Source organism: Hippopotamus amphibius, chromosome 3, assembly GCF_030028045.1.
Source record: "Hippopotamus amphibius kiboko isolate mHipAmp2 chromosome 3, mHipAmp2.hap2, whole genome shotgun sequence".
NCBI lineage: Eukaryota > Metazoa > Chordata > Mammalia > Artiodactyla > Hippopotamidae > Hippopotamus > Hippopotamus amphibius.
The window spans coordinates 62,558,668-62,583,988 of NC_080188.1; the positions used below are offsets into that span (position 1 = coordinate 62,558,668).

The 25,321-nt window shown below is 35.3% G+C and overlaps 1 protein-coding gene across 2 annotated transcripts in view; it reads left to right on the forward strand.

The window, feature by feature from the left end:
* GRID2 (glutamate ionotropic receptor delta type subunit 2) overlaps positions 1 to 25,321 on the forward strand; it is a 1,416,273-nt gene that overhangs the window by 746,685 nt on the left and 644,267 nt on the right. The window lies entirely within an intron of this gene.

The window sequence follows — 25,321 nt, forward strand, 5'->3', positions numbered from 1 at the left end:
AAAATTTTCTTGACTTTATTTCACTAATACTTTTTTTCTTCACTCCTTCATTATGCTTTGTTTAGCTCCCAAAGTACTGCTGTAAAGCTTCCAAATTAGGAATGTGTTAGAAGTTCTTTGACACTCTATAATATAATTGGTATCAGGGAACTCGAAGCAGAATATAAATCACTAATAAGAATAAAACTTTGGAAAAATATCAATAATATGTTTTTAAAATTTTAATGGAAAACTTTGTTATGCAGTTTAGGGACAAATATAGAACTTTGATCTTTCTAAATCTAGCAAATAACTCAGAGAGTCTCATTGAACCACTGGATATTTCCACAATAGAAAGAATATTCAGTTTTACAGGAGTTTGTTCTTTCCTTCAAGAAACACAAAATATGCTGCAAGACTGAAGATGAATATACAGACATGTAATATATATGGAATCTTAAAATTATAATATATAAGATTGAAGCATCTATAGTCGTTTTTGCTCCAAAAGATCAGACAAGGCTTCATTGAGAAGGCACACTGGAACCAGATTTAGTATCATGAGTAGGAATTCACAAAACAGAAATGGTATTTAACAAAGAAGTACAAGTCCATCTCAGCCACTTTCTGGTCACATGATGTCAGCAAATAAACATTTTGAACTTCCATTTTGTCATCAGTAAAATGGGAATAATTATTGATTTCAACTTAACTATATTTGTAATGCAGAATAATGAGATATAATAAGCCTTAAAAGGGTAGTTGTGGGGCTGAGACCTAGTAGATGCTTAAGAAACAGTAACTTCTAGGTCACTTTTTCTAGCACATATTATATACCTGACATATAGCAAATGCTATGGCCCCCTATCCTTGACTCTGAACTTTGATACTTGTCATAATCTACTCCTTCCACTTTGTTCTCAAACACATAAATTTATGTTTGTGATTTTCTTTAGAGACTTATCTCCCTTCCTCTACCAAGCCACCATTTTTCCCCCATTCACTTTGTCTTTCTGATTTTATGTCTCTCAACCAGTGGTACCCAAGCTTTTTGGCACCAGGGACCAGATTCATGGAAGACAGTTTTTCCAGAGCAGGGGGTGGGAAGGGGATGGTTCAGGTGGTAATGCAAGTGACGGGGAGCAGCAGATGATGCTTCGCTCGCTCACCCGCCTCTCACCTCCTGCCGTGTGGCCTGGTTCCTAACAGGCAGTGAACCGATACCGAGGGCTGGGGACGGCCGCTCTAAACTATAGACTACATTTATTTTACGGTCTCAAGTGGTGAGTAGAAATGACACAAAGCATGTGAACCCACATGCCTTCCCCATCCTAAAAGGGCTGTACCCTTCTCCGACCTGTATAGTGGTTCCTGTTCTCCGTTAGCTTGCTTCTGCTAGCGCATGAGTTCTAGGAACATTTCCCCACTTAGAGAATAGGCTGACCCCTTAAGTTCTAGATGCAGTTCATTCTGAAGGCAAGCAGCAGCAAATTCAAAGGGCAGACAGCATCGGAGGTCTGGAGACAGAATAGTTCCCGACTTAGAGAATCGCTTAGTTTAGTGGAGGAGGCAGGCATGTAACTGAATAATAAAATGTGAAAGAAAAATACTATCAAAATAATGGGTAATTGGTGCTGTGGAATCCCATAGGAGAACTGACTAACTGCCGGGGGTTTGCCTGGTGTCAGGAAAAGTTTCACAAAAAGTTTGCTTTACCAGAATCATGAAAATGAATAAGAATGTATTGGGCAAACAATGATAGGCAAATACAAATTCATTGTGTGTGTGTGTGTGTCTGTGTGTGTGTGTGTCTGTGTGTCTGTGTGTTTGTGTATGTCTGTGTATGAGTGAGAGAAAGAGAGATGGACAGAGTTTTGAAAATCAAATACAACCAAGGGTTTTATAATGAAAAGCAAGAGTCCCTTTGTCCACCTATTTCTCCCTCCAGTTATTCTCTTCAAAAATAATTTTTTTAAATTTTAAAATTTAATTGGTAATTACTTTTAAAATACACTATGCATTCACATGATTCAAGATTTAAAAGGTTCAAAAGGATAACTTCCTGTTATTGTTCCTTAAGCACCTGATTTTCTTCCCAGGAGGCACTGTGTCTTGTGTGGCATTCCAGGTATAAATCTACACATACACATATACATATAAATATACATTTACATGTACATATACATACACTTATACATGTAATATATGCACACACACATTTTACTCTTTGTTTACACAAATACTGGTATGCTAGGTTCTGTGCCTGGATTTTTGTTATTTAGTAACACCTAGGAGCTCATTGCATTGCCATATATGAAGTGTTCCTTGTAATTTTTAATGGCTGTATAATATTCCATTGACATATGGAGTCAATCCTACTTTTTTTTGCTGTTGTGTGTTTTTTCCTCTTAGTTTTTTAACTTTTCTCTTTTTATTTACTCTGGTGATTATTATTAGTTGATTTATTATTTTGTCTTGTACATTTTTCCTTTCTGATATGATAAATGAAGACAGTTTATTTGCTTCATCAATACTTACACCTCCTCTCAATAGAACACACATTTAAATAACTGTAAATAACATAGCTACACCTTTACTTCTATTCTGTCTAGAGAGTACAGTCCCCCGAAAGGTTCTTTTCCCAATCTTCTACTCTTCTACCTCCCAACTTCCACAATCCACAGCTTTACCGTCATGTCAGGTATGTTAGAAGCATATATTTTCTACTCTGTAACTGTAAATAAATCTTTCATGCCTTGGCTAAAAGTTGATTCTATAGAATGGAAATCTATAAATGTGCTTATTATGTTTTTAATCTTAAATATTTTTCACTGCACAAAAAAGAAGTAAGATATGATTTTGTTGAATTTTTCTCACTCAGTTTCCAGTTTTTTGAGTTATTACTTTTCTAACTTTTTTCTTTATTTTATCTTTGTTGGTTACATAAATTCTAATTCCTGTCTTCAGTAGCAAATTTCCAAAGTCCCTGTTTCCTGCCTGGATCACTTGCTCTCCTGTCCAATTTCTAGCACTTCCTTCGTCACTCATTTGGGTTACATCCATGAATTTCTGGACTCCATGTCTTCTAAGTTTCTTAGTTTCCTATTTTGCTGGAGAATATTCTCAAGTAACTTTGTAAGAAAGGATATGTGGAAGGTAGTTTTTTTATTTATGAAGTTTTTTTTTTATGAAAATAAATTTACTCTAACTTCATTCTTCATAAGTTGCTAATTATAAATCCTTAGGTTAAAAATCATTTACCTTAGAACATCAGTAGCATTAATTTATCTGGCATGCAGTTGGCTGGTGAGAAATTCAGTGAATGTCTGATCCTTATTTATTTGAAGGTGGTTTGTTGTTTTTACCTCAAAAGCTTTGGGAAACTTTAATGTTTTAAAATTTTACAAGTACGTATCTAAGTTAGTATCCATTTCTCTCCATGTTTAGTAAACCTTTTTTTCTTTTAACATATAAAATATTTTCTTCAATTTCTCAAAAGTTTCTATTTAGAATTTTAAGTTTCTTTAGTTCCTCAAGTTATCTCTATTTTTTCTAAAGTAAAATTTTCCTGGTTTTATCTTGACATTTTTCACATTGCAGTTGTTTTCAAATGTTTCGTGATCCTTGGTTGACATTCATATTTAGGAATGAATCAATAAGTTGATTGAAAGCTGTGCTTGCCCAAAAGCTTTCCATTTAGATTGAGCAACTGGGAATCTGTCATTTTACTGGAGATAATGCTAGATTTTGCATGTGTGTTTATGTATAGTCTTTGCTCTAGGATAGTAATGCCAACATTTTAATTTTAATTGTGTACAAAAAACCAGACATTTGCAAGACCCAAACCGTGTATATTCCCTAGTTGCAGTGGGTCAATGTTTAATGATTCAGTGTTCACAGAAATTTGTAGAACATAAATGCACCTCATACTTTTCAGTTCCCCACTTCACTCCCGCCAGCCATTTGGCTTGGCATTTCCACACATCAAAATTGCTAAGATTCGGCAGGAAAGAGTCCTCTGCTCAGCTGCTGCCGCTTAGAGTGGTGTCTAGTCCTGGCTCCTCCTACCGTGCTTCATGAGATATCACTACTTCATCCGCTTTTCTTTTTTCAGTAATTTATTTAAAAACACTTTTCTGATGGCTTCTGTCCCTTTTCCCTCATGGTTGTTGGTTTATGTATCTATTCAATCCCTTATTGAATACAATATTGTATTGGGGTTTTGGAGATGATCCGTTTGACTTTTCCAGTTGGAAGCTCCAGAATGTTCTTTCAGATTTTTAGAAATTAACAGACAGAAGAAACTTAAAGAACCATTGTTATAGTTTTTAAGAAATAATATATCGAACCATGACACTTTAGATTTGGAAAGTACAACATGTAACATTTTGTCCAAATTCCAAATTTACAGTTGAGAAAATTAAAAGCCTCCCTAGACCTAATCAATATTCTCTAACTTCCTCCAGCCACGTTCAACATCTTTGCGGCTAGTGCTGATAGTGGATGGTAGGGGACACTCACAATTTGAAACTGATAAAGTAAGTTGTCAGTGGGTCAAAGGGGTACAGATTGTCTTAGGGGTCCTAAGAGATACAGAAATGACTTACAATGGATTACGTGATGGATAGAAAATCGAATGAAGGTAGAAAAGAACTGATGGATTGGGATAATGGGAAAGAGAGAGGAACTAAAGGTTATGATGAGGTCAAAGAGACAGGTTGAGTAAGCTCCCAGGAGAGGGAGAGGAGGAAGAGAGAAATTCTAGTCAAAGAGAGGGAGTAGCAGAACTCCCAGCCTTACTACTTCCTGTATGTTGTAAGTTGGCATGGAAAGTTGTTAAAATATTCAAGGGAAATATTAACTTAAAAGTCAAAAGAATGAGTTTTAAAAAAGAAATTGCTCACTTAGCATTGTCATTTAATTGCTAAGGGAGAAAATGGGCATATCAATTCTGTTTGCATCTTTTTTTCTGTCCCTGGAGCAATTATGTTGCATTGAGTTAATTATGCTTCCTTTGAAGTCTTGGAAATTTAATATATTACATGTCTACACTTAGTGCTCCACCCTTCATTCAAGATTTCAAAGCTTTAAGAAAAATACTGCAGTTCTGTGCAGCTGAGTAAATCAACCTGCTGTGGCATCGGTGGAAAATTATCACAATGTACCTGTTAAGTGTCCTTGAAATGAATATGGTGAAACAAGAATGCCCACATGGTTCAATTTAAATATGGGTTAGGATGATATTTTGAAAAACAATATTTTTTTGTATAAGAAAAATGTCGCATTGGATACTATGTAAAAGTTAAACCGTTTCCAGAAAGGATACATATGTTAGAATTTTGGGGTCTTAACTTTTAGTTTTCAGGTTTAATAAGAAAAATCAGTTCTTTGAAAATGGGAAGTTTTACTACTTACATGATAATGAATAATCATTGCCTATTTACATTTTTTAAATTTTTCATAAAGGAACCCTACTGTTACATGAAATCCTTTTATTCTGCATTTAGAAAAGGGTATTGTCTTTTATTCCTTAAACATACTTTACAAAATAGTTTTCATTCCATTATACTATATCCCAGAGAACTTTGATCCTGTCAAACAACAAAAAGGCAAAGTTACTTACTTCAGATATGTAAGCAGCTTGCCAGAAATAAGCCTTTAGGAAGGTTTAGAAAACAAGTGAATTTATCTTGTCTCAAAGGATATAGAAAAGTTCCTAGTCATCCAAAGAGTACCCTGAATATTCACATTACTGTGATAGTTATCAAATAGCTATTCAGATAACCCAATTTTTACAAAAAAGAAAAAAAGAAATTATTTGGAGACACCATGTAATGTACAGTTTTTGAGATGAGGCTAATGTAATGATATTAGACAAAGGAACATATGACTATAATATTTTCCAAAATATATTTGTTGCATGAAAGTCTTTCTAATAATACTGTGTTCTTAGGTGATTGATATGCATTTTAAAGTACACTTTTTATTGAAATTTAATGTACATAATTATAATACATATAACTATACAGCACAACAGATTTCCATGCAACCAGCATCCAGATCAAGAGACAGAATATAACTAGCCTTCCCAGAGCCCCCTCCAAGGCACCACCCAGTTATAACCTCCTTGAAGGTACAGCCATTATCTTGATTTCTAACACAGTAAACTAGCTGTGATTTGCATTAAACTGTATTTGAATAGAAGCATGCTGTGTACACTCTTTTGCCTGTTCCCTTTTGCTCAACATTATGTTTCTGACATTTATCCATGTTGACATATGTAGGAAAAGTTTATTCATTTTCATTGCTCCAAAGTATTTCATTGTACGAATATGCCACAGTTTATATAACTTTTGTTAATGATTTTTTTCATATTTTGCTTATTACAAATAGTGGTCTTTCTGTGTATGTGTGTATTTTTGTTGGGTATATACCTGGGAATGAAATTTCTAGCTCAAGAGATATGCATAAAGTATGTCACTTATTAATGCTAGCTGATAACAACCAGTTAGTTTTCCAAAATGTTTACACCAACTTGGACTCCTACTGGTAGCAAGCAGAAGTATTGCAATTTTTCACTTCCTCACCAACACTTGTTGTTTTCCTTCTTCTTTGTTTTATTTATACTTGTGGGTATGTATTAGATTCAGATTTTGTTTTTAATTTGCCTTTTCCTGATGGATGATTTGTTACATATTTATTAGCTTTTTATATTTTCTTTTATGGAGTGCCTATTCATGATTTGTAGGAGTTTTACATATATTAGGGATAAGGGTCCATTGCCAAATGTTTCTTAAATAGTTTCTCCCATTGCTTGTCTTTCCACTCTATAAATGGTAAATTTTGAGGAATAGAAATTCTTATTTGTAATGTAGTCCCTTATTAATTTGCTTTCTTTTATAGTTAGTGCTTTTTGTATTTTTTAAAAGAAAGCTCCCTATTCCGAGATCATGAAGACATACTCTCATGTTATTTCCTAGAAATTCTATCTTATCATTTATATTTAAATCTGAAGTTCATCTGAAATTAATTGTTTTGCATGGTAGGTGGTAGAGAGGTAAAGAAACGTTTATTTTTCACACAGTGTCTGCTATTCATTTCAACACAGGATCAATGTACCTGAATGGAAAAGAATGTTAGATGTTTCCACCACCAGTGAATAAAAAGGAAGTTAATTAGTGTATTTGAGAGTATAGGACTATTATCTTTTGTCTATTCCATTTTTTTTCCCCTCTAACACGATGCACATGACTTTAGGAGAGAATGAAAGACTGTATTGATTATACTGTTGCAATAAAAATCTTACTATGATCCCATGATAACAAAAGTTAATGATGCTGGTTTCTATAATAAAAGTTGTAACTCTTTCCATGGGCTCAATAGGCAAAGGTCATCAAGTAGCAGCTAGTGGCTGGTCACTCAAAAATTCAACTGCTATGTATGGATATGTTTTTTACAATGGCATGGAATTCTAAGAGAAAAAGAACTAAAAAACTTTATGTTGCTGGAGTAAAAAAAAAAAATCCACCAAACTCTCTAACAAAACTCCTTTATTCCTTACTTAATTTTCCTTATATTATAGTCATCAATTATTCTTAAACTGCTCTCAAATTCAAGTTTTTACTTTAGCTCAGCATTGTATTGAATTTGAAAGGCAGCTCTGTTACTAGCCAACCCCCAGCTTTGGACATTTATTTTTCAAATGAGAAAGTCTCAAATTTATTTTACTTTTCACTTGACCAAAGTTATGCATGACAAATCTTGCTTGTGTTAATGAGGACTGAAAGAGCATTAGGCTTTGCTTCTCTGATATGAGCTCTGCTGAAATCTGGGAAGTTTTCCCTGAAGATGGGAACTAAGCAGAGAACTAGGTTCCAATGAGTCCCAACTTCCAAAGAAGACAGATTCAACTCACCTCTTTCCTGTGACCACTGACTTGGATATTGATATTGGTGGACAGTTTGCTACTAATTTCTCCTCATAATCTAAAAGTCATTTTAACAATTTTTGCCTGTGCAACATCAAATTTGCTAGTTTTTCTTTTCTATTAGGTTTTCGATGGGTTCGACATTTGCATTCTATTCTATTTATTTAAATGAAGTTAAAGAAAAAATACTCAAATATAAGTGAAGGTTGTACTCATGTTTGACATATAAAATCACAATTGCTTCAACCTTCAAGATGAGAGAGTTGAAATCCTTCTCTAATCCAGTATTCATTTATTTATTCATTTAGACAATATGTTTAAAGCTATTCTGTACAAGACAATGTGGATAGTGTTGCTACATATACAGTCATGAAAAATACATGGGACCGGCCTCCAAGGAACAGACAGATTAATAAGGAAAATGTTGTAAACAAAGAGTATACAAAATAATAAAACCACAAGAAAATAAACAGTTAATTTACTCTTCTCAGCTCCCAAAGGGAATTCAAAATGAAAAAAAAGTCACTATCTAAAACTTAATCAAATAAAGTTTGTAGATAATGTATAAAATTACTCAGACCTAGAAGTAAAATAAAATTTCTTTTGTTCTGGGGTAACTGAGAAGTCTTAGCTACTTCAAGAAATTCTTACTGTAATTGACTATAGACTTATCAAAGCAACTCTGGAATGTGAATGAATCCAAGCGTGATTAAATTTATATTGAGTTTTCTCTCCATGAAGTAATATGGGCAAAATGAAAACAAAGAGATTAGTTAAAATAGACCTAATGGTAAATTTGAGGATTAGAATTTGGCAGTGTTTGCCTATTACTGCTTGGAAAGGAAAGGCATCAGACCTAGAAGGCAAAGACATGCCAACATAGAAAGGTATTCCTTGTAGTATGCCAGGCACAATTCATCAGGCCTTACCATGGTCTAAGTGAAATAATTTCAAAATTATGCACCTCCTTTTTTCTGTCCCCATTCTCAACATCACCCTTTGAAGTTAGGAGAATGGTGAGCCCTTGAATTTAGGCGCTAGAGAGATATATTTGCTGCAAATAAATAAATTAGCAATTTGATCAATATTCCAGTTTCTAGTAAACTTCCTTAGTATATAAATGGCAAAATATTGTGGCAAATACATGCTACAAGAACCAGTATTTTCCATTTCCAGACCAAAGCATAGCTTACTGCACTCTGCCTTGCTGTTCTAGGCAAGTGGATCTTAGTTAGCAGTGGAGTCTAAACCTATTTGCCAATCTGGTTTAGTGTGAATCAGTCTCCCACTAATTCAATTAAATGCTTAATAAATTCCTTAAATGCTTACTGACAAAATCTGTATTTTAAGGGATCAGATTTTAAGGTATAGCCACCCCATGAAGCTTCATTGAAAAGTAAGCAGGTATCCCTAGGTTACAATTCTATTCAGACTTTTTCTCACTTTAATACAGATAAATAGGAGGGAAATAAACTGTTCAGGTAGAGAAAATTAAGAAGGTTCATTTGATTTTTCTAGCAAACTCTATTTGTAATAGAACACACAAAACTGTAGCACAAGAGGATTCAAATATTAAACTTATGTGTCCACCCAACACTAAAACTATATGAACATATGGGTCCATTAATTTCAAATATGAATTACATTAAATATGTATATTACTCAATGTGGCAACATTTAAGTCAGTACTTTAAACCATATTTAGGATTTGGATTTAAGGCAATTTGGTAGAAGAGCGTCCTTTCATGAATGAAGGAAAGCATGCATAAATATACTGAGAAGGGAAATTGCAAGGAGCTGGGTGGGACAGGGGTCACAGGCTAAGGGAAGTAGAATTTTAGGGTGCAAAATCAGGAAGTAAGGTTGTACCAGATTGGTAAGTGAAAAATTTTGACTGTCACACCTAAAGAAGGGGGCAGGCTACAAAGGCAGCATGAACATGGAATTTGGATTCAGTTTTTGCTTAACTAGCTGTATAGCCCTGGCCAAGCCACATAAAATCTTTTAACTTTATTTTCCTCACCTATAAAATGCAATAATTCCTGGATCACAGAGTTATTTTGAAGGCTATATTTGGTAATGTTCATACAATATGTAGAATAATCTTCACACCTAGTAAAAATTTAACAAGTTTTAGTTGTACAATTCTCCAGAACTATAGAGTAGGGTAAAGAAGAAAATGCAAGTGATGTTAATAGCCTCAGGAATTGATTAGATGTGTGAAATGAGGTTGAGATAGGGGTACAGGGATGGATTCTATGTTTCAAGTCTGAGTTTCAATGAGGTTAATGTTATGAAATCAGAAAGAAGAAAATGAACAGGTTTTGAGATAATATGATAAATGAAATTTGTCATAAATTTGATGTTATTCTGGAACATCTAGATTGAGACATGCATGTGATTGGTGGAAATGAAAAAATGGAACCCAGTAGTCCTAAGGAAAAGCCATTTTATTTGTCAACATGAAGATCATTGGTGAACTCTGAAACAACATTCTTATTAAAATAGTGTGAGGAATATAAAAGATTATAAGGAAATAAATAATGAAGGGGATGTTAAAAAATAAGCAGATTAAGAGTAGGCATCTTATTCAAGTTTGGAAGCAAAAAGGAGGATGAAATAGTATTGTATTTTAGGAAGAAACCTATTTCAAGAAAGAGGTTTTCTAAGTTAGGGAGGTCAGGTGGAAAGAGGAAACTGAAGATGCAAGATACAGAAAAAGAATCAATATAGAATTATTGAAATGAAGTAGGGTCAGTTTTATAGATAGATCATATTTGGGAGAGAGGTAGAGGAAGTAAGAAAGGATAAAAATATGAGGATTTTGAAGGTAACAGGAAGGCTCAATGCAATGCATTTATAGTAGAATCAGTAGATTCTAGTTTATTTTTCTGTGAGTGCTTAGTAGACGGGATGTGCAAGCAGGAAAAAAATGAAGTAAGAAAAGGATGGCTTACCCAGGGAGAGGGACTACCTGAAAAACTACTAAAGAAAGGCCAGGCTGTCTATGTGGATTGTAATGCAGGTGACATGAAACATGCTGGGAGGGAACTTATTTCCAGTAAGAAACCAACTTCCTGATATGAGTTGTCAGCTTTACAAAAGGAATATATACTAAACTTTCCTTATATTTTGTTTATACTTGCATAGTAAGTCTAGACTACAGTTCCAAAGAAAGCATGTTAAGTGTATTAATACTTCAGAGATGACCAAAAATGTTTTTACCTAGAACAAAAATTTCTCAGCTTTGGCACTACTGACAAATTGAACCAGATACTTCTCTGTTGTGGGAAGCTGTCCTGTGCATTGTACTTTGTTCAGCAGCGGCCCTACTTCTACTCAGTAGACACCAAACACGAAAATCAAAAAAGTGCCAGATAGTGCCAAATGTTCCCATTGGTTGGGGATGGGGTGGAGAGGTTAAAATCATCCCTGGTTGATAATCACTGATATAGAACTACTCTCAGTGTTTGAAATAGTAAAATTTGTTCTCCTGAAATTTTTATTGCTGGCATATGACACCTGCATTTTACTTCTCCTAAAAATAGCTAGTCAGCATTTACTGACTCTTTTCAGGTGTCTGACACTATGCTGATCACTCTATACGTTATCTTGTTAAATCCTCAAAAACAGTGAAATAGGTATATTTTCTTCATTCTACAGATAAAAAAATTAAAGGAATGATGTATACTCATTTGTCCCTCTAGATTAAGTAGATTATTTGCATTTTACTTTCTTGTTCACTTAGTCATTTTTTACATTTTTACTGTTTTCTAACAGTGTTCATCATTAATTCCTTTTTGGGGAGAGTATAATTGGTTTTCAAGTGATACTTATGTCTCTAGTGCTTCAACTGGTAAGTTTATGTTATAGTCTTTGGACACGCCATCAGAGAGGCAAATCAGTTTGCCTGAAATTTTTAGCACAAAATAAATGAAAACACAATAAAAGCAATTGATCATGTATATAAACTGATAAGGCATAACTAATTGGAGGCGAGAAATCTGAGTTGATTCTGAACATTGTAAAGTAGTTGCCATTGGCAGTAATTAACATTTATTGAGTTCTTCTTATGCACCAGACATTGCTCTAAGCATGTTTTACATATTAACACATTTAATCCTCATACCAAATCTAACAGGGAGATGCAAATGTTTGGCTTCATTTTACAAAAAAAGGAAAATGAGATACAAAGAAATTGTGAAAAGAGCCCCAGGTCACACAGCAAGGAAGAGCAAAGCCAAGTCTAGACCATTCTTAAGGAGTGTACTATGCTGTATTACCTCTCTAGGTACACAATACATGTGAAAAAAATCACCCTAGCTTTTGTTTATGACAAGGAAGTAGTTGGTATGCCTAACTCCCATTAAGTCATTTTTAAAGAGAGTTTGCAGTGGAAAAGTACTGGAGGACAAGATGGGAAATTTGGCCAATGTGGTTAGCCCATCACATCATTTGATAATTGGTGTTTACCGAAGTTGGGCTCCTACCTAACCACAGAGATCTGGAGATAGAGACTATTCTCCGTTATCATTACATCTCAAAGGGATGGCTCCCAGGTCCTTGAGAAAGGCATTCTTGGGTTGTAAAACTAGCCAGAGCCTGGAAGGTTAACATCTTGAAGGAGAAGACTGCAATGTTCTAAGGTAAGATTCTAAGGTACAATGTTCTAAGGTACAATTGCAAATGTTCTAAGGTAAATACTCTAAGAAAAGGGAACTCAAAGGCCTAGAGTCAGAAAGAAAACTGTTTAAAGCTTAATGAAGCTGAGGAGAACATTAAGGTTGTCTTGGGTCAAGCATAGACAGAATATTTGGACTAAATAGATTTAGTTTTATTGTGTGTGCTTATGATAGATAGCATATATATGCTGAATAATATATATTTTTAATAATCATTGAATATATATTCAAGCAGAAATGTATTATCATTATCACGTGAAGGAATTTTTGGAATGAAAGGAATTGTTAGAACTCCAGTGGCTCACAAGACAGTATTTAATTACTGATATGACAAGACCACTAGATATGCTGAATGTGAACTTTCAGAACAAAAGACTAATGTTGAGTTGATCTAAGAGGTTCAGGTAGTCAACCTCATATGGGACTTGTGGAGGAAACAGATGGCAGTAATGACTACCCATTGCTGAAGTTCATCAGGCAGGGCTAAAAAGGGCAGGACTAGAAGGTTGGGAAACCTGGGGTCCAGAAAGGGGCATAGGCCTGACTATATTTCATAGCAATACAGGTTTGCCTTTGCTGAGAGTCCTGGAATAAATTTTCAGCATTATCCAACCCCTTCTTGGTGCATCTGACCTGATCTCACTATAGCTACAAACAAAAACTTCACAAACTTTCATAAGAAATGAAATCACAATTTAAAGACACACAGATATTTGATGAGTAAGGCTTGTGCTTTACATCTTTATGACTGTTTTTAGGATTGTAAACCTTAGAGTATTTCTAAATTCTTCAGCCCCTATTCTATCAAGGTTGCTCTATTTTAAGATAAATTGGTTTGAAAACAAACTAAAACCGTAAAATAAACCCATCATCCTAACATTTTGGAAATGTATATATGCATTTAAAAATAAGCTGAAATTTTTGGATATTTCACCAAATTGCAGGTCCACTGACTCAAACTCAGATTCACTTGGCTATCTGAAAATAAACTCTTTTTCTTGAAACTGCTTAAATTGATAAAGAGTTACTATTATCATCCTAAACCCAAATAAAATTTGAGAACTACTGGGCCTGGGCATATCTATATAATTCTCAATAATATTTCCATCTTGTAAGTGCCTGAATTGCCAGCACTAAACATAAAATTGTGCACTTTTATGTAAATGATGTTAATTACACTTCTAGATTATGAAATACTATGGCTTATTAAAAATGCATATTTCTGAAGAGCTATTTGTTCATCCATATTCAATGTTAATGCATGCAACTTTTATATCTATGGATATATGGATCTTTCTATGGGGAATTTCAAAAATACTTTTACCTAGATCTCATCCCAGAACCCTAAATCATAACTTCTGTGGTGTAGTGCAGATATTGGTGTTCTTAAAAACTTCCTTAGGCAACTGGCGCACAAAAGTTTGAGAAAGTAGAGAACTGCACTTGACTACTGCTTCTTAAGCTTTAATGTGCACACTAGTCTCCTGGAGATTTTTATTAATAATGAAAATTCTGATTCTGTGGGTATGAGCCTGAGATTTTATGTTTCTATCAGATTCCCAAAAGACATTGGACAGAGCATATACAGAGTATTTCCATCATCATGAAAAGTTTTTTGACCAGCACTGCTCTAGACCTTGAATTTATATTAAATATGTATCTAAAAATCATGTCTGAAATTCAGAATAATAGCCATTAGGAGAGTATAGAAATTTATCAAATATTCCCTAACAACATAAATAATTTTCCAGTATAAGTAACTGAGAATTTTAGTAATTAATCCATACTAATTGTATTTCAAACTGTAACGTGTTTCTCAGCCCACCTGCCTGCAGCACATTAGTTGTTGAAAATAATAATAATAAAAGAGTTATTTTCTTGCAGTCACCACCAGCTGAGCTACTGGAACACTGGTTCTTTCTAAACTGATAGTGCAGGATCCCTAGGGTTGCTCAAAACCTACTATTTTTTTTTACCTTTCACAAGTTTCTGCTATTGAAGTGTTTATATTGATGACCCAGTTGCTCCAAATGTAAGTTGGAGACTTGTTGCTGAAATTCAGCCTTTGTACCCTGGTGCTAGATTAAGTCTCAGAGAGAGTTTTGGGTGAAGGAGGAAAAAATACCTTTATTGCTTTGCCAGGCATAGCAGGCGAATGCCCTCAAGACTGTGTATCCTGCCCTCAAGGGAACAGTGAGGAGTCTTGTAGAGTTCAAGGAGCCAGGCATGATCAGCTCATGAACATTCTTCTGATCGGTTGGTGGTGAGGTAATCGGGAATCAGCATCATCAACCTTCTGGTTCCAGCCGCTCTGAGGTCTCCGTGCTTCTGACCAGCATACAGTTAACTTCTTCCACCTGGTGGGGGTTTTGGTATCTGCAGAACAGCTCAAAGGACATGGCTCAGAGTATTATTTGTAGTCCTTGAGGAAGAACTAAAAGTCCTTGGCTTTGTTTAATGGCTAAAGTATTATTTTGTCTTGCCTGACTGTTTTTCTTTCTTTCTGTGTTTTCTCACTTCTCCATTTAAATTTATTTTTTGACTGACGTTTTCTAGGAACAAAAGGCAGGTGGAGGACATGGGTAGGGGTCTGTTCTGGGAAGGCCTCCTGGGGCCCTGCTCCGTTACAGACTAATGCTACTACCAAGAAAATTCACAAATCACTCTCAACACTAGGCTTTTGCTAACATCATTGTCCAGGGTCTCCTTGCCACAGTAAAATGTCTCCTCCAGCCCAACAGCAGGATCCTGATACTAAACCTTACTCCCCCAAGCACTGAGCTCTCAATGAGTCAAGAATGGTAGTATATTCTGTCCCCTTAGTAAAACTCCAGTGACCTGGTATTGATTTTAGCTATTTTTTATTACACCTCCTTTGTTGTGTTTAGCGCTCAGACACATTGGACCATAGCAGAATGTCTCTCAGAGTAATGCCTCCAATTAGACCCAAGGGCTAGAAATACCAAATCCAAGGCGCTCCATCTCAATGTGCAGTGAGGTCCCAGAGAACGAGTGGCTCTTACTAGGGCATCTTGCTATCAGCCCCCAAATGTCCAGGTGTCTTCCCTTATAGTTAAGCAGCTTAAGCAAATAGACCACTGTGTGTTCCCACCTGGCCTGCCTTTCAGACATAAAATGATAGCGGACATGGCTGAAGCTAAGCCATGCTGGGGACCCCAGTATGAAACAAAATTGCTCCTTAAAATGTGTATGCACTCAACACAATAATCACTTCTTATTTACTCTGAAAAAGAAGAATTCTGATAACAGGGGAAACAAAAAATAAACAACAACAAAAAGCAGCCCTTTAAATTTTCCTATAGACTAACTTCAATTGTTTTTGTAGCTTTGTTTAATGGACACATATCTTTGTGAATTTTGGATCTTTTAAGTCCTTTACCAGCATTCTCATTATTATTGTTCTTCTTCTTTAGATTGTAAGCTTCATGGGGTTCAAGTTCTTTATTTATTTAACTTTAAATCTCACATTGTATGCTAATATATTGCATATAGCAAGCTCAAAATGAATGGTACGTTTTTGAGGTGAACTTTGATTTTGGTTTTGAGGGTTTTAGACATCTTATAACTAATTTAAATAAGAACTAAGTCATATGTACCAGGAGGAACCAAACATTTTCCTTCTTATCTAATTGCATTTTCTCCCTTCCAAATGTATGTGTTTGCCTCATGTTGAATTCAGCCTTCAAATCAATACGTTCTAACTAACCAATAATTTCTTGCAACATAACTGAAAGTATTTCTCCTCAGCAATGACCCCTCCCCTCCTTAGATTGTCTATTTTTATCACTCTGGGTGGATTACTAGAATTTTCATGAAGAGATTAAATTAAACAATATTCAAAAATTCAGTTTAATCCCTTTATTTTTTTTAATTTGGGGGGAGGTTAAAATACCCGGCAAAACATGAGTATATTTATGTATTTATTTTTAATATTGCTATTTTATTTGAGACACCTAGTTTTCAACTCTGAATAAATAATCCTTGTTTTGTTCTGTAGGGGAGAAAAAAAAAATCTCTTCCTCTACTCACCTGGGATCAAACCAATGAAAGAGAGATTAACAACAGGAAACAAACAAACAAACAAAAACAAAGTCACAAACTTTAGGGGAAGAGAAACACTCTTTTCCTTCTATTCTTGTAGGTCTCTGTGAGAAAAAAACAGATTAACAACAAACAAACAAACAGAAGTTTATTAATATGTATATCTCATATATACAAGGGAGAAATTCACGGATGAATAACTCGAAGAATTGCCTAGAACTTGTGCTTAAATGCCATCTTCACCCAAAACAGAAGAAGAAGGGTATGGGGAAGGAAAGTTATAAGAAGGTGATCAGAAAAAGTACAGTAAACAAGGGTGAGGTTTGTAATGCAGATTTAAGTTGATACCTTCTCTGATGATAAGAGGCTCTTGTGATTTAGAGTCATCCCTCTCTTCTTTTTTTTTTTTTTTTTTTTTTTTTTACAAAAACAATTACATTTCTTTTAATATAGTATCCTTATTCTGTAACATACTTTATTCTCTTCCTTTTTTTTTTTTTTTTTTGGGGTACACCAGGTTCAATCAACTGTTTTTATACACATATCCCCGTATTCCCTCCCTTCCTTGACGCCCCCTCCTCGAGTCCCCCCCACCCTCCCTGCCCCAGTCCTCTAAGGCATCTTCCATCCTCGAGTTGGACTCCCTTTGTTATACAACAACTTCCCACTGACTCTTTTACTGTTGGTAGTATACATATGTCTGTGCTACTCTCTCACTTCTTCTCAGTTTTCCCGTCCCTCTCTTCTTGATACAGAGATGTGACTCAAGGAGAATTTTAGGATTTAATATGCCATCCAACAAAGTGTGGAGAAGAGTCTAGACAAAGGAAAAGGGTTGGGGGCTGCTGGGAGGGGAGGTAGCAAGTACAGGAAGGTGACTAGAAAAAATATGGTACATTAGGAGTGTTTAGTAAGGCTTTGCAGATTCAAGTCAGCGCCTTGTGCATTGATAGGAGCTGTTCAGTGTCATCTTCATTTCACTGGTACAGGAGAGAGAGACATCTTTACAAATGAAAATTTTCTTTATAAATGTAAATTTCCTTTACTAAAGTGCAACTTATGCTCTGTTTTTAGACATTTTCCTGTATCTGCTGTTCCTCAGTTGCCTTCAACTCAGAATAATCTTTATGCCAAAGTGGTGTATTTGGGGGTGGCATATTCTGTTCCTCTAGTTCTCTTTCCTCTGTGTGCAGCTAGCGTTATAGAGCTGCAGTCTAAGAAGGTCAGCTATTTGCTTGGACAGGGACTCTTAGAATGGCATTTCTCAGTATTGTTATATTCAGTATCTGATTCCAGGCACTTGTTTTTTAGTTATTTATGACCACCTCCTTCTATACTTAACTGTGGCCACCACAAAATTGACAGGAAACCGATACCCAACAAAATGGTAAAATATAATTTAGATATCGAGACTAAGGAAAGGCTAAATTAGAACAAAAGTTTAAATTTTAGGAGAGGAATTACCATATCAAAATATAGATCAGGATGTAGCATAATTTCTCCCAGTAAAATGGTTGACTCCTTGAGGTCGGGGACATTTCATATTCTCATCGGAAATTGACACAGCACCTACATGTACGTGATGCTCAATAAATACTTAATGGTTTGTTTTAGTTCATTTATTTGTGAAAAAGCAAAGCAAAAAAAAAAATCGTGCCTTACATATCATGAAAACAATTTCTTTTTTATTGTTGAGAGCCCGACCAAATGAGAACCTTAACACAATTGTAAAGAGCTAGGGAATTCTCAGATTGCTTCACTCCCTCTCTGATTTTAAACACCTGGAGAAATAAACCATTGTGGCGTCCACAGCTAAGTTGGGGCACAGTCTCACAGCTCTCAGTGTGGACACTAATTTCCAAAATTTAACTTCAGCCCTTGAGGAATGAAACTGGCTCAACTGATACCACTTTAGAGGAAAGGAACTTCAACCTAACATACATTCACTAATTATTATTATTATTTCTTAATTGTCTGAAAACATAAAAGATGAAAGGCTAAAACGTAATTCTAATTGGCAAAGGAATTTCATACCAGGAAGGCACCTCTTGATTAGCAGCTATGTCGGCAGAGGGAGGGTTGGGGGTATGGAAATTTGGCTAAGAAATCACACGGAAAAGTGCTCAATGTGCTTAGAAATGGCTCAATCAGTACTCAGCGAGCTGTGAAAGCGCTCAACTGGTGCTCAACTTCCCGCATGTTTAAATGAGTTGAGAGCTTACTTTTTTTTTTAACTTAATCACCTTTTTTTTTTTTACCTTTTGCCATTCTTTTTTTTTTTTTATTTATTACTTTTTGGGGGGTACACCAAGTTCAATCATCTGTTTTTATACACATATCCCCGTATTCCCTCCCTTCCTTGACTCCCCCCTCCTCAAGCGCCCCCCACCCTCCCCATCCCAGTCCTCTAAGGCATCTTCCATCCTCGAGTTGGACTCCCTTTGTTATACAACAACTTCCCACTGACTATCTGTTTTACAGTTGGTAGTATATATATGTCTGTGCTACTCTCTCGCTTCGTCTCGGCTTCCCCTTCACCCCCCGCCCCCTCCCAATCCTCGAGTTCTACAGTCCATTCTCTGCATCTGCGTCCTTGTTCTTGTCACTGAGTTCATCAGTACCATTTTTAGATTCCGTATATGTGAGTTAGCATACAATATTTGTCTTTCTCTTTCTGACTTACTTCACTCTGTATGACAGACTATAGTTCTATCCACCTCATTACATATAGCTCCATCTCATCCCTTTTTATAGCTGAGTAATATTCCATTGTATATATATGCCACATCTTCTGTATCCATTCATTTGTTGATGGGCATTTAGGTTGCTTCCATGTCCTGGCTATTGTAAATAGTGCTGCAATAAACATTATGGTACATGTTTCTTTTGGGATTATGGTTTTCTTTGGGTATATGCCCAGGAGTGGGGTTGCTGGATCATATGGTAGTTCTATTTGTAGTTTTTTAAGGCACCTCCAAATTGTTTTCCATAGTGGCTGTACCAACTTACATTCCCACCAACAGTGCAGGAGAGTTCCCTTTTCTCCACACCCTCTCCAACATTTGTGGTTTCCAGATTTTGTGATGATGGCCATTCTGATTGGTGTGAGGTGATACCTCATTGTGGCTTTGACTTGCATTTCTCTGATGATTAGTGATGTTGAGCATCTTTTCAGGAACAAGACAAGGGTGTCCACTCTCACCATTATTATTCAACATAGTTGTGGAAGTTTTAGCCACAGCAATCAGAGAAGAAAAAGAAATAAAAGGAATCCAAATTGGAAAAGAAAAAGTAAAATTGTCACTCTTTGCAGATGACATGATATTATATATAGAAAACCCTAAAGACTCTACCAGAAAACTGCTAGCACTAATTGATGAGTTTAGTAAAGTAGCAGGATACAAAATTAATGCACAGAAATCTCTTGCATTCCTATACATTAACAATGGAAGAGCAGAAAGAGAAATTAAGGAAACTCTCCCATTCACCATTGCAACAAAAAGAATAGAATACCTAATAATCAACCTGCCTAAGGAGGCAAAAGATCTGTATGCAGAAAACTTTAAGACATTGATGAAAGAAATCAAAGACGACACAAACAGATGGAGGGACATACCATGTTCCTGGATTGGAAGAATCAACATCGTGAAAATGACTGTACTACCCAAAGCAATTTACAGATTCAATGCAATCCCGATCAAATTACCAATGGCATTTTTCACAGAACTAGAGCAAGAAATCTTACGATTTGTACAGAAATGCAAAAGACCCCGAATAGCCAAAGCAATCTTGAGAAGAAAAAATGGAGTGGGTGGAATCAGCCTTCCTGACTTCAAACTATACTACAAGGCCACAGTGATCAAGACAATATGGTACTGGCACAAAAATAGAAAGGAAGATCAGTGGAATAGAATAGAGAACTCAGAAGTAAGCCCAAACACATGTGGGCACCTTATCTTTGACAAAGGAGGCATGAATATACAATGGAAAAAAGACAGCCTCTTCAATAAGTGGTGCTGGGGAAATTGGATAGCAACATGTAAAAGAATGAAATGAGAACACTTCCTAACACCATACACAAAAATAAACTCCAAATGGATTAAAGACCTACATGGAAGGCCAGACACTATAAAACTCCTAGAGGAAAACATAGGCAGAACACTCTATGACATACATCAAAGCAAGATCCTTTTTGACCCACCTCCTAGAATCATGGAAATAAAATCAAGAATAAACAAATGGGACCTCATGAAACTTAAAAGCTTTTGCACAGCGAAAGAAACCATAAACAAGACTAAAAGGCAACCCTCAGAATGGGAAAAAATAATTGCCTATGAAACAACGGACAAAGGATTAACCTCCAAAATATACAAGCAGCTCATGCAGCTTAATACCAAAAAAGCGAATAACCCAATCCACAAATGGGCAGAAGACCTAAATAGACACTTCTCCAAAGAAGACATACAGAGATCTTACTTTTTAAAAGTGCTCAATCGGGAGTGCTTAAGTTGTGAGGCCTATTAGTTGAATGCTAATTAACTTCTCTTTTTCAAATGGTTCACTTCTCAATTAAGCAGACAGACAGTTTTGCTGTTCACATTTTCAGGTTGAACCTGGACTTTCCAAGAGACATTGAGAGATCTGCATTTCTATTAGAGGAGCCAGGGATCCCACCAACCATTCGCATGGCTTTCTTTGGCTCAATTTCATTGTCTCTCTGTCAATCTCCTGTGTTCACATTATCCTCCTCACTATTTCTGGGCTTTATTGCCTTGGTTTGAAGCTATTTTGAGAAGACTAAAATAGCAGAGCTTGCTGTGTTATTTGATCTGATGTCTTTTTATTCCTGATGAATGGGTTTGGTTTTTCCCAAGGGCCTTTTCAATCATTTTGATAACATTTGCTCCTCAGAAATGGTTTTGAGCTTTGAGTTGAAGAAATTGTATAGTTCTGTATAGTTCCGTAGTGTCCACTTTTACTTTTGGTTAACTCATTAGTATCTTACTTTTTAAGTAGGAAAGATGAGTCCCATAATATGTTTCGTGTTAAATGAATACCTCTGTTAAATAATTTGCTTAAGATCAAACTTGAGCTATATATTTTAAGAGTGAACTTTGGGAAAAAGATACTATGTCTTTTCATTATTTCACTCTTGCTATAAATTGAGATGAAGATTTAAATGGAACTCTATTTTCTGTGATGAATGCAAAATCTTATAGAATGATGCATTGGTGTATGAGTGCATTTTATTGAACACATTCAAATGTCATTTATTCCTTTTGCAAGTACTTCATTATACATTTAAAGAAAACCCTTTGAAGTATATGTGTTTATATGGTAACTGTTACCAAACCAAACTTGGGCTCATTTGCTCATAAACAGTAAAGCCAATCTAGTGACATTTAAGGCAAGTAAAATAACATTTTAATTAGCATCTAATGCAGGATTAATGCATTAGCCTCCTAACTTATCTCACAGCCAACCTCCCTGAGGCAAAAGTGCCTTCATAGCTAGTGGGAAGCTGCTGTGTAACATAGGGAGATCAACTGCATGATGGGTGATGACTCAGAGGGCTGGGACAGGGAGAGTGGGAGGGAGTCACAGGAGGGAGCCGATATGGGGATATATGTATACATACAGCTGATTCACTTTGTTGTACAGCAAAAACTGGCACAATAGTGTAAACCAATTATATTCCAATAAAGAGCTAAAAAAACAGACACAACAAAAAAATATACCTTCCATCTATAAATGTCATTGGAAAGGCAATGGGTTTTAGTGGAAATATAGACTTCTTAGGCTGCAGGCTTTGAAAATGTAGGTCATCTACCTCCCCCAAGTTTCTCCAAGGAAAATTCTGATTTTAATTGGCTTCCATTATTGGCCTAGTGTGGAGAAAGACTAAGTTGGTCAGATGAATACATTGTTAAAAAAATGAGTCAATATAAGTTTTATATCAATTATAACTCAATTAAAAAAGAAAGAAAATGTGTTAGTTACTCATCTTCCTGTATGTGTGAAAGGGATATGAATCTCACTGGAAACTAATACCTTTGCATCAGGGCTTTCTGTCACAATCTGAATTTTGTTAATGTGATTCTGCACTGAGTGATGGGCTAGTGCCCAGTGTTCTCATAATAGCTACTCTCTGTGTCTGCGGTGCTAATGGCCTGACCTTGGATGGTGCTGAATTCACTAAGGTAATGAGTATCACACCTTGAAGCCTCTTTTGAGAAAACTTGCTGGATGTGAAAATCACATTTAAAATTTTTTCTCTTTGAATTTCTATTGAATGTATGTGATGTTTTCACAATAATGCCTTGCTCAGTTTTGTGAGCACAATGAAATTATTTTCTCTTACCATTACCCTGGTGTTCAAAATTACAAAACTAAGGCATTCAGTGAAAATTAACTTTTGATATTTTTAGCACCATGGGTTAGCTTATAATGATAATACCCAATTAGGAATATCTTTTTTATAAAACAAAATGAAGGAATTTAGGTAACAGAGGTTTCTTCACAAATTCTGCCCAGTGGCTATAAGAGGCAGCACCATGTTATTGCTTTGCTCTAAAATGAAGATAGAAATGTATGCCCCGATGCCCCTCGCTGTTTGGCATATTGAAATTTGTCTATTAAATTACCCTTTACAGAGTTTCACCATGTTCTCTCTGTCTGAAAATAAAAGCTAATTCAGCTTTCTTATCTTTATGATAGAAAAAATAATATCTAGAATGGTTGTTTACCATGCCATCGTATATTCAAGTGATGTACTTTTTTACTCTAATAAACCAAGAAGGTATTTAGGTGGTTTGCATCAATTTTAAACAATTATCTTTTTGTATTTATCTGACCTAGTTAGATAATGATTTGCAAACAGATTTGATTCAATGAAACACTAGTTAAAATGTTCAGTGAAGTCTTAAAACAACTGCTTTTAATATTCCTGAACAATAGGAGGCTCAGGGTTCAGCCTGCTGTGAGGTGCATGCGGCTTGTTTGCAGTCAGCTCTGACATTTTCAGGTATTTCCACTACAGAGGAGTTCTAGTTTGAAAACACTTACTAGAGAGCAGCTGAATATGTGTCCTCCATTGAGCACTACTTCTTTTCATTGATGTCATTGTAGTTTTCAGTTGTTGTTGGCCAAGATTAAGAAGTGATTGAGACTGCATCGGGATGTGTCATTTGATTGCTATACAAGATAATAATTTTTCACTTTTTAATATTATCTTTTCCAAATTAAGATTTTGTAATGTCTTATTAATTTGCAAACGCTTGTTATGACTGTGCTTTTCTGCCACTGTATGAACTGCTTTCAAATTGAAAATTAATAAAGGCTCTCAACTGGTCCTAAAGTTTTCATCAGTATGAGCAGATGTTACTATTGTTTGTTTTGCTGGAGCATTTACTTTGAAAGATACCATCTGAGTTTGAAAATAAACGAAGCCCTAGTCTCATTTTTGTACAACAGTATCAGGAAAAATATTTTGTTTTGTTTTGATTTCAGTGGTAAACCAATGGTAGTTATCTGATCATTTTTAAGGATGTGAATTTCAAGAAGTCATGCTTGTTTTTTTCATATCAATGTCCAGTCAACAACAACAGCAAAGCACTTTGTTTTATGGGGCTCAAATGACAATGCGTTTATAACAGTACTTTTTAAAACTATGTGATATGCTAAAAGTGCCTTCATTTTATCCACTTTGTAAAAATTGAATCACTGTACAATTTTTCAACAGTGCCACTGTTCAAATCAATTACAAGTTCTTTTAAACATCATAATACTCTTATAGGATAGATACTATTATTATTCCCATTTTATAGATGAAGAAGGTAAGGTATAAGAAGATATACATAGCCTTCCCAAGGATTATAACCTAGGCAACCTGCCTCCACATTTTATGCTTGTAATTGCTATACTATGAACTGTTAAAAATTTCAGATGTTTTCATTATTCCCCTCTGAGTGCTAGCCTCTGGATGTTTAAGAATAAGTCCTTGCCTTAATGGCAAGAAAGTGGACTTTCCAATAATAGTCTTGTTATTCTTTGACCAAAATGTAGTCAAAGGTTCTGAGGAACATACATCCAAAAGAGAGGGAGGAGAAAGAGAGAGGCTCACAGGTTAGCTAATGTCACACCAGTCCTGAAGATCAGTGGGGTGAAAATGTCATATCAGTCCATTTATTTCATTTAATCTTAAGGTTAAAATTTTTCAATGGAAAAGAATCATTTAAAAATCTTAAACTATGGTGTAAACATTGATTGAAATATTCTTGTTTGTCTTATACATGGTAAAATAAATTATTTGAATAGATCACGCATAAAAATTGTATACCATTATAAATGCAAGACAAATAGAATTCTAAAGGAGAAAACATGGAAGAATCTGCTGTTGAGGAAAATATACCTGTTTAAAGATATTTTATTGTTCTATAACCAACTATAATACTAAATGAATAAGACCATTAAATTTGTAAGGTGTTTCCATCAACTGACCAAGACTTATGGGAGGTTAAAAGACCAATGATTTCTAGGGTATAGAATACCATATGGATCTTAAAGGCAAAGTAGCTGCTTTTATAACATCACCAACAATACTGAAGTCTTTAAAAATGGATAGATGGATAGATAGATGATAGATGATGATAGATAGATGCTAGATAGATAG